The sequence below is a fragment of the Lolium rigidum genome, chromosome 7 (genome assembly GCF_022539505.1).
Source record: "Lolium rigidum isolate FL_2022 chromosome 7, APGP_CSIRO_Lrig_0.1, whole genome shotgun sequence".
In the NCBI taxonomy this organism is placed as follows: Eukaryota; Viridiplantae; Streptophyta; class Magnoliopsida; order Poales; family Poaceae; genus Lolium; species Lolium rigidum.
This window is the reverse complement of record NC_061514.1, coordinates 7,362,972-7,370,381: the sequence shown is the minus strand read 5'-3', so window position 1 is coordinate 7,370,381 and position 7,410 is coordinate 7,362,972.

Genomic DNA, 7,410 nt, shown 5'->3' with positions numbered 1-7,410 from the left:
TAGGCCCGCGTTTTGCAAGAGCCCCTAAGGGCTCGTTTGGTTACTCGAATCCCGGCGGGTTCCCGGCCTTTTCCCAGGGAGATTTTTCCCCTAGTCCGGAGATCGGGAATAGAATCCCGGAGTTTTGCTCCTATTTCAGTCTATTCCCGGCCGGGAATATTTTCCCGGGGAATTTCGGTCCCAACAGCCAAACGAGCCCTAAAAGCATCTCTAAGAGCAACTCCACCGGCGGCCTCGATAGCGGCCCCGATAGCGATTTGGAAGCCGGCGTTGTTTTTGGGCTAGCACCAGCGCGCCCCAAACGGCACCGGCCATTTTTCGAGCCCAATAGAATAGCCGGCACCCCCGTGCCGGCCCCTTCGCCAAAGGCGCGAATCGGGCGCGCTGGCGCCTCGCGGAACGACGGTTTTCGCGGGTGGGGACGCCTTGTCAGCGAGAGGACGCGACGGTTCGCATCGGCCGCGACGCGGGAAGGTTGGTCATCGGCGTTTAATGGCCTCCCGCGCGGAAACCGAGGCAGCCACGAGAGTAGCGACTTGCCACGCGGCGTCCAGTCGGCGTAAATGTGGGGAGTTGCCACTGCTATTGTCGTCGTGGTGAACAGACAGATGCCATGGGATGACTTAAGTTGGGGCCGGATGTGCGCTAGAGGATTCGGGTGAGGGTTTTGGTATGGATGAAGAGGTTTCCGGATGGATTCCTCAAGAACTTGGCCTTGGCCACAGGTAGAAGAAGATGAACACAAGAGCTATTTCCTCCTCAGATCTTTCTATTCCTTGATCATAAGAGGTTACAGGTTTCTGGATACAGCGTAACACATTGGACGTGCCCGCGAAGGGCTGTGCCCCCTCTCCTTATATAGGGGAGAGGGTGGGTTACAGGGGAAGAAACCCTAATGGGATCTTTGACTAGACAAACTACTTTACAAAGCTACTTTAGCTACCGGTGATGCCGGTACGCCTTTAATCAGGAGCTGTGACATCCTCCGGCACCTTTTACGTCATCCTCCGCCTTGGGCGTCATGGCTTCGATTAAAGCTGGAGTGCTTCGCTCATCTTTGTCTTCTATTAAAGCTGGAGTGCTTCGCTCATCTTGGGCGTCATATCGTCATGGCTTTTTGACCCATACGATTAAACCCAAATAAAGGCCCAAATAGCATAGGCCCGCGTTTTGCAAGAGCCCCTAAGGGCTCGTTTGGTTACTCGAATCCCGGCGGGTTCCCGGCCTTTTCCCAGGGAGATTTTTCCCCTAGTCCGGAGATCGGGAATAGAATCCCGGAGTTTTGCTCCTATTTCAGTCTATTCCCCGGCCGGGAATATTTTCCCCGGGGAATTTCGGTCCCAACAGCCAAACGAGCCCTAAAAGCATCTCTAAGAGCAACTCCACCGGCGGCCTCGATAGCGGCCCCGATAGCGATTTGGAAGCCGGCGTTGTTTTTGGGCTAGCACCAGCGCGCCCCAAACGGCACCGGCCATTTTTCGAGCCCAATAGAATAGCCGGCACCCCCGTGCCGGCCCCTTCGCCAAAGGCGCGAATCGGGCGCGCTGGCGCCTCGCGGAACGACGGTTTTCGCGGGTGGGGACGCCTTGTCAGCGAGAGGACGCGATGGTTCGCATCGGCCGCGACGCGGGAAGGTTGGTCATCGGCGTTTAATGGCCTCCCGCGCGGAAACCGAGGCGGCCACGAGAGTAGCGACTTGCCACGCGGCGTCCAGTCGGCGTAAATGTGGGTAGTTGCCACTGCTATTGTCGTCGTGGTCAACAGACAGATGCCATGGGATGGCTTAAGTTGGGGCCGGATGTGCGCTAGAGGATTCGGGTGAGGGTTTTGGTATGGATGAAGAGGTTTCCGGATGGATTCCTCAAGAACTTGGCCTTGGCCACAGGTAGAAGAAGATGAACACAAGAGCTATTTCCTCCTCAGATCTTTCTATTCCTTGATCATAAGAGGTTACAGGTTTCTGGATACAGCGTAACACATTGGACGTGCCCGCGAAGGGCTGTGCCCCCTCTCCTTATATAGGGGAGAGGGTGGGTTACAGGGGAAAAAACCCTAATGGGATCTTTGACTAGACAAACTACTTTACAAAGCTACTTTAGCTACCGGTGATTCCGGTACGCCTTTAATCAGGAGCTGTGACATCCTCCGGCACCTTTTACGTCATCCTCCGCCTTGAGCGTCATGGCTTCGATTAAAGCTGGAGTGCTTCGCTCATCTTTGTCTTCTATTAAAGCTGGAGTGCTTCGCTCATCTTGGGCGTCATAGCGTCATGGCTTTTTGACCCATACGATTAAACCCAAATAAAGGCCCAAATAGCATAGGCCCGCGTTTTGCAAGAGCCCCTAAGGGCTTGTTTGGTTACTCGAATCCCGGCGGGTTTCTGGCCTTTTCCCAGGAAGATTTTTCCTCTAGTCCAGAGATCGGGAATAGAATCCCGGAGTTTTGCTCCTATTTCAGTCTATTCCCGGCCGGGAATATTTTCCCGGGGAATTTCGGTCCCAACAGCCAAACGAGCCCTAAAAGCATCTCTAAGAGCAACTCCACCGGCGGCCTCGATAGCGGCCCCGATAGCGATTTGGAAGTCGGCGTTGTTTTTGGGCTAGCACCAGCGCGCCCCAAACGGCACCTGCCATTTTTCGATCCAAATAGAATAGCCGGCACCCCCGTGCCGGCCCCTTCGCCAAAGGCGCGAATCGGGCGCGCTGGCGCCTCGCGGAACGACGGTTTTCGCGGGTGGGGACGCCTTGTCAGCGAGAGGACGCGATGGTTCGCATCGGCCGCGATGCGGGAAGGTTGGTCGTCGGCGTTTAATGGCCTCCCGCGCGGAAACCGAGGCGGCCACGAGAGTAGCGACTTGCCACGCGGCGTCCAGTCGGCGTAAATGTGGGTAGTTGCCACTGCTATTGTCGTCGTGGTGAATAGACAGATGCCATGGGATGGCTTAATTTGGGGCCGGATGTGCGCTAGAGGATTCGGGTGAGGGTTTTGGTATGGATGAAGAGGTTTCCGTATGGATTCCTCAAGAACTTGGCCTTGGCCACAGGTAGAAGAAGATGAACACAAGAGCTATTTCCTCCTCAGATCTTTCTATTCCTTGATCATAAGAGGTTACAGGTTTCTGGATACAGCGTAACACATTGGACGTGCCCGCGAGGGCTGTGCCCCCTCTCCTTATATAGGGGAGAGGGTGGCTTGCTGTGGAAGAAACCCTAAGAAACCCTAATGGGATCTTTGACTAGACAAACTACTTTACAAAGCTACTTTAGCTACCGGTGATGCCGGTACGCCTTTAATCAGGAGCTGTGACATCCTCCGGCACCTTTTACGTCATCCTCCGCCTTTGGCGTCATGGCTTCGATTAAAGTTGGAGTGCTTCGCTCATCTTTGTCTTCTAGCTCTGGAGAGCATCTTTGACCAGTCTTGCCGACGTGCTACAGTGTAGATTGTACCGGTAATCCGGTACCTTCTTAGCCCATTCCGGTATACCCCTCCTGGGATACCGGGATAGATTCACTTAGCCAAAAGCTCAGTTCCACAGTCCGTAATAATATTAAACCGCTATCTTGATGGCTCAAACCATCCGGTTTGGCATGCGTTTGGCATACCGGGGTTCATCCCCACAACAGCTATATAGTTCGTACACCGTCCACCACCGCCGCTCCATTCTCTCCTCTCGACCACCGTCGCTCCATTCTCTCCTCTCCACCACCGCCGCTCCATTCTCTCCTCTCCACATCGAAATGCCTCGCCGTCTGAAGACCACGTACTGCATGCTTGGCCTCAACGGCCGCGCGCTGCCTCCGCCACCACCGCAGCCGCAACCGGAGCCGCAGGCTGACACCGACTACAACACCGACGAGGACGCAGACCCACGGTTCGCGGTGTGGAATGAGGTCTACGTCGCAGCCGCGGAAGAAGAGGCGGCGGAGGAGACAGCGCAGTCGAGGCAGCCGCCGCAGGCCCCCGCCCACCCGGAGCAGGCGGCGATCCTCGCGTCGCTGAACGCGCATCGATACAAGCGGTTGAAGGAGGAGGAGCGCGAGTTCGTCAACGACGCCAACCTCCAGCACGCCCTCGAGATCTCGCGCCAGCGAGCGGCCACGGAGGAGGCGGGACGCCGCCTCATGGAGGCGGAGCGACAGAGGCTCGCATAACTCAACGCCCATCGGCACTACGAGGCCTTCGCCCGCCAGGTGGCGAGGCGCGCCGAGCTCGCCGCTTCTCGGGAAAGGCTGGAAGCGCGGGGACAGCGCCGCCGGCAAGCCCCTGCGACGACGGCCGCCATGCTCCACCACCAGATGCGCGAAGCAAGGGAGGATAAGCAGGCACGATCGCAGGCGCCAATGGCGAAGAACGACGACGAGGTAGGACCGTCGAGCGGCCCAACCGACGGCCAGTAGATAGGATTAAGTTTTAGTTTTAGTTATGTTTAAATTCGAGCTATCTTTGTATGAACTTTGTATGAATTTCAGTTTTTAAATATCATTTTAAATTTCTAAATCTATCGGGGCCGCCGTTTTGGGGGCGCAAGTGTGGGAGCAGCATCCCCAAATAGAGGATGCAGTGCCGACGTCCCCCAAATGGAAGTGTCGGCGCCCCTGCCGGTGCCTATTTGGGGGCTGCCGGTGGAGATGCTCTAACCGAGCCGGACGAACTAAAAAAACGCAAGTTCAGTTTGCAGAAAAACATTTTTTCGAGCTGATTTGGAGGTGGCGCAGAATAGTAGCCGTATTCGAAAAAAAAACAAAATTCAAATATGGCGGTAGAATTGATCATCGCAAAAGTTCATAAAACTAAAATTTCACATTGCCGTCGCAAAATACATTTACATATAGATTGGCCTCCGTTGCGTGACCTAACTTAACTAATTTTCGGCCCTACCGGGGCCTTTACGCGCGGCGGAGGACGCCTCCGTCGGCGACCTACTCGGAGTCGAGGTCGCCGACCTCCTGCTTCACGCGGCGAGCGGCGGCCTCCTTCTGCGCCGCCTCGTAATCGTGCACCTGATGGACGGCGTCCGCTTCCTCGTGGCGGAAGCATGCGCACGCCTCGGCCTCCGAAATGACAGCGACATGTTGGATCGCCGTCGCCTCTTCCTCGTCTTTGAGGACGTTGTCTGCCGAGTTGAGGACGGTGCGCGCCAGCGCCGCCTCCTCCTCCTCCTCGTCGCTGCTGTCGGCGACAGGCGGCACAAGGGCCCGGCCCAACGCGCCAGAGGAAGAGCTCTCTCCGCTATTGGCGTAGCGGGGCCCCCTGTTTGTCCACCGGCGCGCGCTCCGTTTCCGCGCGCCCTCCGAGCGGTTCCATTTCCGCCGCTCGGCCTCCGAGCGAAAGACGGGGGGCGCGGCGGCGAGTTGTTGCTGCCAAGCGACCCACCTCCCCTCCCGTTGCTGCCGGCGCTAGCCATGTGGTCGCGGTGGAGCTCGCGGAAGAGCGGATGCGGTGGCAACAACAGGATTTCTCACTGGCAGTGGAAGCACGTAGACGGCGGAGGAAGCGGATGCGGCGGAGGGGAGTAGGGTTTTGGAACCCTACTCTTCTCCGCGGCATGTATAAATAGGAGCCGCGGGCTCACTTTCTTGGGCCCCGAGAAAGTTTTACGGGCTAGGCCTCCGATTGAGGCGTTGTTCTACGCCGCTTTTGGCCCAAACCCGTAAATCCGTCGGAAAAAATCAGTTCCGACAACATTTACGGGCTCTGTTAGAGTTGCTCTAACACCCGCTAGTTTACGGGTTCGGTTCGAAAGGCAGCGCAAATCAGTCATCGTAAATGAGCCAAAACCGAAAAAAAAAAAAATCAAGTTGAGACCGAAAACCCAACTCGGCCTATATTTGTAGGGGTCCAACGAGCAAACCGAACACGACCTGAACGCAACCCCTAGTTTGCGTGTGATGGAAATTTCACCTCCTCCCAACCGCCACCGCCGCCGATCTGCGTGCCCTCATCGTTCTCTGCGCCACCGTCACCCGATCTCGGCAGCGTGAGTCTCGAATCGACACCGTCGGGCGCCGGAGCTAGCTCGCACCCCCCGCCACCCTCTCCCGTGACCGACGGAGCTCCCGCCACCCCCACCACCCCGGCTACCCCTGCCGACGTCGTGAACCTGGTCGATTCCACGAGCTTCCTCAAGAGGCGGCGCGCGGGAACGCGCATGGTCCCGCAAGCAGGTGTTGCGGCCACCGGTGTTGTCCCGGCGGTCCCCGGTCGAGCCAAAGGGGCCGCCGCAGCCAAGCCGACGACGGCGCCGAAGACATCCCGCGCCAAACCGAAGTCTTTGGCACCAAAGAGGACGAAGTCGAAGACCACGATGAGTCATGGAGGCCCGGCCCCTCTCCCATCCCCGTCGCCACCGGCAGGTGCCAACGCGAACGACGCCCACCACGTGCTCGACGACGGGTCGACAAGGTAAAATGAAAATTTGAAGTCCAATTCGGTTTAATTTGTGCGCAGAAATTAAGCCCGATTATTGGTAGGAACGGCAACACCTCGTATATGGAGATGTTAGAGGAGGTTGATATTGCCGTTCCAAGGTCGTTCAGACGCGATCAAACCGGCATGTAGCCGTTGGGCAGCGGCAATTGATCAAGTACAAGCAAATCCTCCTAGCGGCGTAACCGTCGAATATGCGAGTGATTTGGATGCATTAGATACTAAATAACATCTGATACATTTAAATTTTAACATATTCCAAACAAGTTTCGTGAGACGGTAAATTTTAACATTTTCAAACAAGTTTCGTGAGACGGAGTGTGTACACAATTCTCGCATTAGTCATCTGATGGTGACAGATGCAGCATACACAATTCTGGCAGTAGTCCTCAACTTTTATATTCAGAGGAGGCCTACAAACTGATGCTCTCTTCGAGATGTACTGGTCATAACTTGTTATTACATTTAAAAAATCACGTGTATTCTTTTCTTGCGCTGTATCCATAAATAAGATGATTTTTCTCAATGTAAAAAAGCAGGGCGCATAATAAACATGACAACACACCGACGACATGATTTGAGGATCAGCACTGCCACCTCGATATCATAATACCACTAGAAAGGCCAAATTTTACATTGAACCATTGCAGGCACAGTATTTCTAACGTAACACAGGTAACCACACTGACATCCAAGCAGGTTATGAACATACTGCAATGCAGTGCATTATATTGATAAGAACAGATGAAATTTTTTGGCCTATTTCAGCACCATTCATACATAGGAAACCTACTATAGAAGTTAGAAGGAAAATAATGTGTGGTAACAACCCATTATCGCTTCACTATCACATTGTTAGAAGTAAGTGGCTACAAAGGGAAATACAAGGTACGGTTCAACTCAAGCTTCTCCATGGCAGATTCTTCCCTTGAGAAAGATGTCTCAAATTCCAGTAAATGGCAGACCAGATCTTTCACAGGG